This window comes from Entelurus aequoreus, linkage group LG03 (assembly GCF_033978785.1).
Source record: "Entelurus aequoreus isolate RoL-2023_Sb linkage group LG03, RoL_Eaeq_v1.1, whole genome shotgun sequence".
Lineage (NCBI taxonomy): Eukaryota > Metazoa > Chordata > Actinopteri > Syngnathiformes > Syngnathidae > Entelurus > Entelurus aequoreus.
The window spans coordinates 78,118,204-78,130,703 of record NC_084733.1 but is presented as its reverse complement, the minus strand read 5'-3'; the positions used below and the strand labels follow the sequence as shown (position 1 = coordinate 78,130,703).

Here is a 12,500-nt window from a genome sequence, read left to right as displayed (position 1 = left end):
CAGTTTGTTGAAAGTTTATTTTAGAAATATAAATATTATTTTTATTTATTATTATCAAACGCAAAAATTATGACTAAAGTGGTGAAGCTAATTGTTTATATACACTTTAATTTCTACTGTTTATTTAAGAAACAAATATCATTATTATTTATTATTAAGCGTGAAAATTGTGACTAGAGTGGTGAAGCTGTATTTTAATTTTCATTTAAATTTTATTTAAAGTTTATGAGAAACAAATATTTAATATTATTAAGCGCAAAATTTGGACTGAAGTGGTGAAGCTGTAATTTCATTCGCACTTTAATTTCTAAAGTTTGTTTAAGAAACATAAATATCATTATTATTATTTATTATCAAGCGCAACAATTATGACTAGAGTGTTGAAGCTTCATTTTCATTTGCACTGTAATTTTATTGAAAGTTTATTTTAGTGAAATAAATTTTTTATTTATCACTATTAAGCACAAAAATTATGACTAAAATCATGAAGCTCTATTTTCATGTGCACCGTAATTTTGTCATGTTTATTTTAGAAACATAAATATCATTTTTATTTATTATTATTAAATGCAAATATTTTGACTAAAGTGGTGAAGCAAATTTTTCATATACACATTCATTTCTACTGTTTATTTAAGATACATAAATATCATTATTATTTATTATAAAGCTATATAAAATTATGACTAGAGTGTTGAAGCTGTATTTTAATTTTCACTTAAATTTCATTGAAAGTTTATTTGAGAAACAAATATTTATTATTATTAAGCGCAAAATTATGTCTAAAGGGGTGAAGCTGTATTTTCATTTACACTGTAATTTTATTGAAAGTTTATTTTAGTGACATAAATATTTTTATTTATCACTATTAAGCACAAAAATTATGACTAAAATCGTGAAGCTGTATTTTCATGTGCACCGTAATTTTGTTGAAAGTTTATTTTAGAAACATAAATATAATTTGTATTTATTATTATTAAATGCAAATATTTTGACTAAAGTGGTGAAGCAAATTTTTCATATGCACTTTCATTTCTACTGTTTATTTAAGATACATAAATATCATTATTATTTATTATAAAGCTATATAAAATTATGACTAGAGTGGTGAAGCTGTATTTTAATTTTCACTTAAATTTTATTGAAAGTTTATTTGAGAAACAAATGTTTATTATTATTAAGCGCAAAATTATGTCTAAAGGGGTGAAGCTGTATTTTCATTTACAATGTAATTTTATTGAAAGTTTATTTTAGTGACATAAATATTTTTATTTATCACTATTAAGCACAAAAATTATGACTAAAATCGTGAAGCTGTATTTTCATGTGCACCGTAATTTTGTTGAAAGTTTATTTTAGAAACATAAATATAATTTGTATTTATTATTATTATTAAATGCAAATATTTTGACTAAAGTGGTGAAGCACATTTTTCATATACACTTTCATTTCTACTGTTTATTTAAGATAGATAAATATCATTATTATTTATTATAAAGCTATATAAAATTATGACTAGAGTGGTGAAGCTGTATTTTAATTTTCACTTAAATTGTATTGAAAGTTTATTTGAGAAATAAATATTTATTATTATTAAACGCAAAATTATGTCTAAAGGGGTGAAGCTGTATTTTTATTTTCTCTAGAATTTTCTCAAAAGTTTATTTTAAAAACATAAATATTAGTATTATTAATTATTATTAAGCTAAAAAATGGTAACTAAAATCTTATTGACCGCTTGTTTAGGAAACATTATTCATTATTGATTTAGTTAGAATTTAAATATTTTAGCGCTGCCTAATTAAATGTAAATGAATTTTTCATACTTTGTTATAAGTGCCTTCTTTTGATTCGTATTTAGTTTGTACTCAGCCTGCCTTGAGAACAACACATGGTGTCATAGCGTTTTGTTAAGTAGGTTAGAAATAATTATTGGATACCATCAAAAAATAAAAATAAGATCACTAATGGAGTGTTAATATTTGAGTGGGGCCCGGGCTTCCATGTAGTGGAAAAGTTGGGCCCCCGAGGTCAAAGAGGTTAAGAACCCCTGCTTTGAAGAGTACAAACTTTTTGGCACTGTCTGTTGGAATAAAGGGGCGGAGCCAGAGGCAGTGCAGTGTGTTGATTGGTGGACATTGCCCTCTTCCACAACAGGAAGAAGAAAGATGTCCTCTGTGATGATATTTACGTAGGCTATCTCTATCCAGCATCACTTCCTCCCCACCTTTTCCTTTTTTTTTTAACGTTCCATTCGCCGCTTCCCGCTTCACGCGTCCCTCCGAAATGAGACGTGCGCTCGCTCTTTGTCCGGCCGCTATTTAGCGAGCCATTGTGCCCGCCGAAGATAAGCCCGGGCCACACAAAGCTCCCGATAAGCTACATTCTCCCGGAGTCCGATTGGATTTACAGCGGGGACAATAATAGCCTCTGGGTGTCTCCCTTTCAAGGCATGTCAGCTTTCAGGAGGGGAAAAAAACAAAAAATAAACCCTGAGTGCTCGCTGTAATTTCTAAAGATGCAAAGAAAAAATAACTGTGAGGAGGGAGAGAACACCTTAATGGAAAGAGGTGCGTTCTTCTATTGAAATAATGTAACATAACAAGAGTGCTTCTTGAAGCCATTAGTGGACTGCATGCATGGAGGCGGGACGTGAAGAAGGTCCAAAAACCAAAGGAACTGAAGACGAAAGTACAAAAGTAGACAACATGCACAAAGGACAAGAGAGGAATAATATACAAATATGTGAATGTGTATATTCTCCCCTCCCAAACAAACATCACATCAAGAGGAGACGACACCAGGTGAGAGTACCTATTTACGTGACCACTGGCGGCGCTCAGCGGTCTCCCCGGGGGGCGGGCAGCCGACCAATGGGGAACAAGAGAGGGAAGTCGTGAATGAGGGGCAAGAGGGTGACTTACAGCGGGTCCGGGGTCGCTTTCGATAAGTCCCAAAGAGAAAGAGATGATACGGTATTATCTGCTCACATACGCCACCCGGTGGTTGTTTGAGCCCACTTCTTAATGATTCAGGCGCACGCAGGATTCTCACAGGAATGAGGCACGAATACAACCTTGCCTACTGTACAAGTGCGCAGAATACCTCGGACTCATACTGGTAGCACCAGGAGGGTGGGGTTTAGCTGCATATGCCACCAAAGGAGGCGTCACTTTCCTGTGCTGAGATCATTCTCAATAAATAATTTAAAAAAATGTTTTTAGCATTATTTATGGTCACTAAGAAACTTGTGAAAAACGTATGTTAAGTGGACATTTTTTTTTTTTAAAGAGAGTACTAAGGGAAAGTTGTTTTAAAAGGCTTACTATTTGAATTACTGACAGTAACGTTAAGCAATTTTATTTAATATTCTTGTGGTTAATAATGAAATCTTTTTAACATAATACAATATATATATATATATATATATATATATATATATATATATATATATATATATATATATATATACATATATATATGTGTGTGTGTGTGTGTGTGTATATTTATTAGGGGTGTCAAATTGTCAATTGATTAAAAAAAAAATGTTTTTAATTTTTTTCTGTTTTTCTATAAAAAAGAGCAGTGTTGGAAACTTCTGTTGATGTCCTATTTCTATTTGACTTTATTAAATGTTTGGGTACAATTTTGTTAAACAAAACCAGGTTTATTTTAAGTAATATAAACATTTATCTGAACTATGTATCTAATTCATGGAGAAATGTAGTTAATCATAGAACTGGCACCCGATCGAATTGTGCCCAAAACGTTGCATATAAACATATATATATATACATACATATACACATACATGTATTTATGTGTCTATAGATATATATGTATATATGTGTGTATTTATGTATGTACATATGTGTATATATATGTATGTATATATATGTAGATATATATGTATGTGTGTATAAATGTATAGATATGTGTATATACAGTATGTAAATATATGTGTATATATGTGTATGTATATTTATATATATATATATATACACACATTAATATACACAAATATATACATACATACATATGTATATATATATATATATATATATATATATATATATATATATATATATATATATATATATATATATATATATATATATATATATATATATATATATATATATATATATATATATATATATATATATATAATTGATCATTTTAATATTGTATGAGGAAAATGACCAATTATACATCTTTTTTTAATCCACAAGAAGCTTTTTAGAATGGTATTTTATCGTAATTGTGTCATAACAACGTTTCAAAATGAGCTTGGCTGTCTGGTGCGGAAACGTCCGCGGTATTTGTTTTCCCTCAGCGCCGTTTCCTCACACTTCCAAAAATAGTCCAGACACATAATTATAGCAGAGATGTGGAATCCCAAACATGATCTAGAGAGGCTGGCATGCAACGCAGCATCAAGATGTAGGCAACATGGCGCTCTATATGCTACAATTATTGACATGCCCGGACTTTTAGGACACCCTTGACCAAAATATTACTTTTATAGTTGTAAAATAGTAGACATTTTAACTTATTAATTTTCATAACTTTATATAATTATCATTATAATTAACTGTTTATTCTTCATTATTTAATCGTATTGAAATTAATTACCTTTTAATGCAATGAACCTGTATTTCAGGGGTGCACAATAGTTATTGGACAAGGAGAATTATGACATTACAGCAATACATCTGTTAACATAAAACAATTGCTCTGATAACTGATTATTTTAAAAAAACAAAAACGCTACAACAAGGCAAGATTACCCGTTCTGTGCTGTTGGTGTGTCAGGGTGAGCAAAACAAGCGCTCTTTCTTACTTATTTTCTGCAAGTTGTAAACTTCCCCTGAGCTCATTGAAAACAAATCATGAACTGTTTCAGAAAAAGACAATGGAGGTGCTATTTGCACCAAACATTTTACGAGGAGGGGGAAAAACCATCAAGATTCAACGAAGACGCCTGCTGCTTTGTCAAATCCATCTTTAATCGACTCTCTCTCACCTCCAGGTGTGCACAAACTTACCTAAATCTACATTTAAAAAATAATGCATATAAATAAGTTATCAGTATCGGTTTTCAGAAGCCCAAAATTACCTGCTTCGGCTGTGAAAAATAAATACTGTAAATTCTGGACTATAAGCCGCTACTTTTTTCCTACGCTTTGAACCCTGGGGCTTATAAAACGGTGCAACTAATTTATGGATTTTTCTTAGCCTTAATGCAAATAGTTTACATTAAACATAAACAGAGACATTGAAAAGGTGTGTTATTGTTTGTGCTATGGCGCCATCTTTGGACAAACGTCTACAGTATTTCCTTTTGTTTATTGCTTTAAACCGGAAGTATAAGTGCTGTTCAGTCTTCTAGCCGTTCATAAGATTTTTTACTCGTATGGATTCTTCATTCATCACTCCAAGCAACGTTTGTACGTTTTACAATATAACTAAAACAATTCTTACGTACTAAACCGTCCCATGTGTGACGTCCGTAGGAGTGTTTTCATATTTGTACGTGCAATCGTAATGGAATGATGCTCGCGTCGTTAACATTAGATAATAAGCTAACACGTTTACAGGTATTTGTGTTAGTATTAGTCCGGTGCGGCTCGTATATGGAAAATATTTTTTTCTTCTTCAAATTTAGTGGGTGCGACTTATATACTGGTGCGCTCTATAGTCTGGAAAATATGGTATTTTGCATCCCTACTGTATTATATGTGTAGACTTTAGGAACTAGCAATGTGACGTTCGCAAAGGAGTCGACTCTTTTAAATGGCTCACTGAGAACCGATTCCCGTTCATCTGCAAGTCATTTTCATATGAATATTATCCATTGTGCGCGCCAGTTTTACTGCTGTACTAGTGATGAGGTTTTATTAGCGTCTAAAATAGGGCCAAGTGCGGCCCCGCCAATGTCTTCAAATTGGCCCGCGAGACGTTGTGATGTTTAAAAAGGAATCTTGCCCGCAGGGAGATTGAATTAACTTTAAAAGTCTAGACAATTTTGATACTGCTTTTTGACGCCATATAGTAGACAACACGAGTTATTCAGATCCTTTACCTTTTATTATGCTCAGAGTTAAACAATGTGCATACTTATATGACCTAATGCAAACAACCTTCCCAAGTCATGGTGCAAAAAAAAATATACAAAAATCATATTTCTGATTGATTACAAAATATTAGGAGGTCGTCACGGAAATAAACAAGGTAGGAGTCGAACTTTCACATACTCTTAATATCCACTTATATTAATTACATATATATCCATTATTATAATACATTATGGACGTATTTATATGTATAGGCTATATGTATATATATGATCTCAGCAGGTTGGATTCGCATTTTTTATATCTATATGTACAATAAATATATATATTTTATATTTAATTATTATTTATATACACTGTAAATAAATAAATAAATAGCAGAAACTGCCAGAATTGTATTGCAAAAATAACAGTGTTACCTTTTTTGCACTGTAAAAACAATGACTGTAGTTTTTACAGTAAAAAAAAAATAGCAGTTCACTCGCCAGAATTTAACTGTAAAATAGACAGTGGTACTGTTGTTACTTTTAAGGTAATTTGGAGTAAAAACCACCGTAAATGTAAGGGTAATATTCTGGCAACTGAACTCAATTTTTTTCACCATAGAATCCACAGATTTTTCTTCAACAGCGTATATCTTTTCTTTACCGTGGACATTTGAGTTTGCATTGACTTCATCTGTGGTTGTTATTGTGCATGTTCTTTTAGATGCGAGAAAATGCAAAATTGGGGATATGTGGCACCACCTTATAAAATGCATACATTAAAAACACCAGTCAAATTCATGTTATCATAATAATATTTCAGAACTTTTCCCCTACTAGACTAAATATTTGAAATATTCTGATACAAATATCCCATAATTGCAACCAGTCATACTTTCCTTAACATTTGATTTAGTAAGCAATATCTCATAACCAATCACACCAACACTAAAATTAAGCTGTAATTTGTATTTAATGTGTGATATTTGCTTTAATTTTGTTAATGTGCTGCCCAAGCGGGGGCAATAACCCTGGATAATAACCCGCTATCATCAACAGCACAGAGCAGGCTGCTTTCCTGAAGTGCGAGCCCAAGTGGAAACTATATATATATATACATACAGTATATATATATATATATATACTTTGGTATCAGAGCACAGCAGGCATGTTGGAAATATCATCATTGCCTGGCTGGCGGCTGTGAAAAACAATCCAAACCACGCTTTCATTGATGGTGCATGTCAAACATAAATACAGGTTAAGGCCAGTTTCACAGTGACTGTGTTTGATTATGAGCACTAACTTTATAAAGGCAACATGACAAAACACTCTTGTATGGAGCAGGTGGACATGTATTCTTCATGGGAGTCAAGTAATGGTTACATTACACCACATTGCCAAATCATATAGCAGCACTCGCAGGTAAAATTGTATATTTACAAGTCTATAGCTGGGGTGTCCAAAGTGCACATTTTAAAATTAATATCACCCAAAAAAAACCATAAGAAAGTGGAATACAAAGAGCCAAAAGGTGAGATGTAACGAGAAAAATGTGCAATATTTTTTTCTTTAAAACTGTCATTGCTCAAAAAATAATAATGAATCAAAATCTGTGTTGTTATGAATTACTGGACCTATTCAAGGCTCCAATTACTTCAAATTAAATATTCCACATTAAAATATTTTTGGGCGGAAATATTGCATATTTTGTGTGTTTGCCATAAAAAAGCATTTTTTCTATGACAAAAAGAGTGTAAAACAAAAAAACTGATTTAAAGAAGAAAAAACATAATGTATGACTTATTTTTAACACTGAGTGAGAATTTTAGTGGGATTTTTTTTTTTTTAACTGCAATTGCCCAAAAAATACTAATGAATCAAAATCAATGTTGTAATAAATTATTGCTCTTTTTAAGGATCCAAATGGATGGATCCAAATACTTCACATCAAATATTCAGCTTCGAAATACTTTTAGGCGGAAATATTGCATATTTTGTGTTTGACTTTAAAAAAAAAATTTTTTTAATTATGACAAAAAGGGCATAAAACAAACAAAAACATTAAAAATAATAAAAATTGACGAATGGATCTGAAGTTGATCTAGGGATTTAAGCGTTGAAAGAAAAACAATAATAATGTATGACCTATTTTTGACACTTTGAGTGAGAATTTTAGTGGGATTATTTTATTTTTTAACTGCAATTGCCCCCCCAAGAAATAATGAATCATAATCAATGTTGTAATAAATGATTGCCCTTTTTAAGGCTCCAATTACAATATTCAGCTTTGAAATACTTTTGGGTGGAAATATTGCATATTTTGTGTTTGACATAAAAAAAATAAAAAAAATGTTATGACAAAAAGGGCATAAAACAAACAAAAACATTAAAAATAATAAAAATCGACGGACGGATCTGAAGTTGATCTAGAGATTTAAGTGGTGAAAGTAAAACAATAAAAATACTGTATGACTTATTTTTAACACTTATATGAGTGGGACCTTTTTGGGTCATCTGAGTATTTTAGTGGGATTTAAAACAACAAAAAAATGCAATTGCCCAAAATAATTAACCAAAATCAATATAATAATTTATTGACCTTTATAGGGCTCCAATTACTTCACATGAAATATTTGACTTTTTTTTGGGGGGGGGGGGGATTATTTAAGCATTGAAAGTAAAGAAAACAAATATTGTATGACTTATTTTTAACACTTTTATGAGTGGGGCCCATTTGGGTCCCTGAGAATTTTTGTGGGTTTTTTCTTAAAAAACTGCAGCTGCCCTCCCCTCAAAAAAAAAAAAGAATCATAATCAATCGTGACCTATTGTTAACCTTTTTAGGGCTCCAATTAATTCATGTCAAATATTCAACTTTTTGGGGGGGAAATGTTACATATGCTGTGTTTTTGCCATTAAAAAGTTTTTCTTTAACAAAAAAAGCATAAATCATTAAAAAAAAGGAATATATATATATATCTGAAGTTGATCTAGAGGTTTAAGTGTAAAAATATATATATATGACTTACTTATAACATTTTTATGAGTGGGACCATTCAGAGTCCCCGGACCAAACTTGAGGGGAGCCTTAAAGGTAAAAAAATATATATATATATGTATGTATATATATATATATATATATATATATATATATATATATATATATATATATATATATATATATATATATATATATATATATATATATATATATATATATATATATATATATATATATATATATATATATATATATATATATATATTATATATATTTTTTTTTTATTTTATTTTATTTTATTTTTTTGTGGTTTTAAAAATTAAAAATATATTAAAAAATGGCATGCTTTGATTTTTCAGCATGCGGCCCTCAGTGGACAAAAGTTTGGACACCCCTGATCTACCTGCTGCGAGGCAAAATGACATTTGAGATACTGGTAGTGTAAGGCTGTCAGATCCATTACACGTGTGTAATAGAAGTGATATCGGCATGCAGGCCACATTACAAGGCATGAAGACGCTCGCTGAGCCAGGCAGAATTTACGAGTTGCCTGTCCGAAATGGAAGAATCCCTGAAAGTGGAGACTTTTATGTACATTTATAGATTCATTTTACTAGGTTGTTAATACTGCGACTGCGGAGAATTATGCAGCTCTAATGTGATCGCTCATCTGAAGTTACATTTGGGGTGCCTGCCTGCAGTGTGTGTGTGTGTGTGTGTGTGTGTGTGTGTGTGTGTGTGTGTGTGTGTGTGTGTGTGTGTGTGTGTGTGTGTGTGTGTGTGTGTGTGTGTGTGTGTGTGTGTGTGTGTGTGTGTGTGTGTGTGTGTGTGTGTGTGGATGATCAATACACAGATACAAACAGACTGTACTAGTGATGGGTAAAGGGTGAGTGTGAGGCACAGTCACTGGCTGTATTGACACTGCGCTGATACTCTGTTGGTATTAATGGCGCCTTCACTTTGAACACTTAATAAGCTCGTAAAATGAAGGTGCAAAACTAAGGAATTTGTAAGAAATGTTTAATAAAGTGTAACAAAATAGTGCAAAGTGTGAAAATGTAAACATAGAGAAACCTAAGAACTATTTTCTGCAGGTTTAGTGCCAGAAAGTTACAGCTGTGCTCTAAAGGGTGAGTGCGGCTAAGGGGACGAGTGTTTTGCATCATTTACAGACCATATTGGTCTGACTACGGTCCCTTTTTAAAAAATAATACAACAAACTGCCATACTGTCGTTTTATGTACGTTTTATCAACAATGTCTTCATTTTTACTTTCTTTTCTCACTCCATGCAAAGAATCAACCGCCAGACAACAAGATGGCGCAACCAAATGAGATAGTTGGTACTGTTACCTGATTGGCTGTCATCGTGTCACTCCCCCTGATCAGTGATCACTTCCTGCATTGCTCAGTTACCAGAGAGCGGGTGCTTTTGTTCATGCAACCAACCTTGCTTTGCTTTCTTCCGACGAAGAAGGAAAAAAATTGTTTTATCGGACGCATTTTTTTATTGAAATCGATGACTTGTCTATCAAAAATTTAGTGATAATTAAATTATTATTACATCTTTTTTATTATAATTTCATACAATTATACTGTTTTTAAGAGTAGGGGGTGTCCAAAGTGCCTGCAGCATGTTTTGTAATGTCCCTAGTTTTTGAGATAAATTCAGATGAAGAGGCCACTGAGAGGAAAAGGAAAAAAGATGTGATGTTACGTGATAGAGAACCAGCACTTTTTAATTGGAACACAAAGCTGAAATGTCAGTCATTTTTCTTGGAAATACTGTATATTTAATGGCTTAGCACAGAGGTGTCCAAACTACAGCAATGTGCGGCCCGCCGGGGTCTATAATTTGGCCCACCAGACGTCATAAGGAATCTGGCCGGAGGGAGATTTCAATTCCTTTTTATAAGTTAATGTATGTGTTGCTGTTGCTTTATAACCATCTTGTGGACTAAATGAGCAATTTAGGTCTATGACCACTTAACATAGTATGAATGTGATCAAGCGCAACATTTACTTATATGACCTAATGCAAACAACCTTCCCTAGTCATGGTGAAAAAATAACCAACACAAAATGCAACCAGACATGGTCAGACATAACACAATTTGTGGATGTTATAAAAAAATGTCCATGCACTATAAAAATAAATTCAGAATTACACCCATGAATTACAAAGCATGATGGGAAAAATGCAACTCTCTCCACACTTGGCGCATTATAGCTGCTTGATATTTCTGATTGATTACAAAACTTTAAGGAGGCTATCTCGGAAGTAAAAAAGGTATGAGTCAAACTTTCACATACAGTACTGTTAATAACCAATTATATTAATTATAAATCCATTATATTAATATAATATGTACACCTATATATATATATTTATATATATGTATATTTATATATATGTATATTTATATATATATATATATATATATATATATATATATATATATATATATGTATATATATACACACACACAAATATATATACACATAATTGTGTGTGCGTGTGTATATATGTATAAATGTGTGTGTGTGTGTGTGTGTGTGTATATATACATATTATATATATATATATACACATATATATGTATACATATATGTATGTATGTATACACATATATACATAAAGACATACATATATACACTACCGTTCAAAAGTTTGGGGTCACCCAAACAATTTTGTGGAATAGCCTTCATTTCTAAGAACAAGAATAGACTGTCGAGTTTCAGATGAAAGTTCTCTTTTTCGGGCCATTTTGAGCGTTTAATTGACCCCACAAATGTGATGCTCCAGAAACTCAATGTGCTCAAAGGAAGGTCAGTTTTGTAGCTTCTGTAACGAGCTAAACTGTTTTCAGATGTGTGAACATGATTGCACAAGGGTTTTCTAATCATCAATTAGCCTTCTGAGCCAATGAGCAAACACATTGTACCATTAGAACACTGGAGTGATAGTTGCTGGAAATGGGCCTCTATACACCTATGTAGATATTGCACCAAAAACCAGACATTTGCAGCTAGAATAGTCATTTACCACATTAGCAATGTATAGAGTGTATTTATTTAAAGTTAAGACTAGTTTAAAGTTATCTTCATTGAAAAGTACAGTGCTTTTCCTTCAAAAATAAGGACATTTCAATGTGACCCCAAACTTTTGAACGGTAGTGTACATATACATAGATATATTAGACATATATACATTTAACATATATATATGTATATATAGTTACTTTACATGCAGTTGGCTCAGGTCCTCAACCAAGTTTTTTTAGCCCACATGGAAAAAAGTTTGGACAGCCCTGGCTTAGCATATGTCGACCAAACATTAATGATATATCGTTAATGTTTCCAAAATGATCAATATTACGTTCAATTTGAAAAAAATAAGTTCACATTTTGTAAAAAAAAAAATATATTAATAACC

General features: G+C 31.8%; 1 protein-coding gene across 9 annotated transcripts in view; it reads right to left on the bottom strand.

Moving 5' to 3' along the window:
* LOC133646902 (pleckstrin homology domain-containing family A member 7-like) overlaps window positions 1-12,500 on the bottom strand; it is a 264,138-nt gene that overhangs the window by 49,207 nt on the left and 202,431 nt on the right. The gene's annotated exons all lie outside the window — the stretch shown is intronic.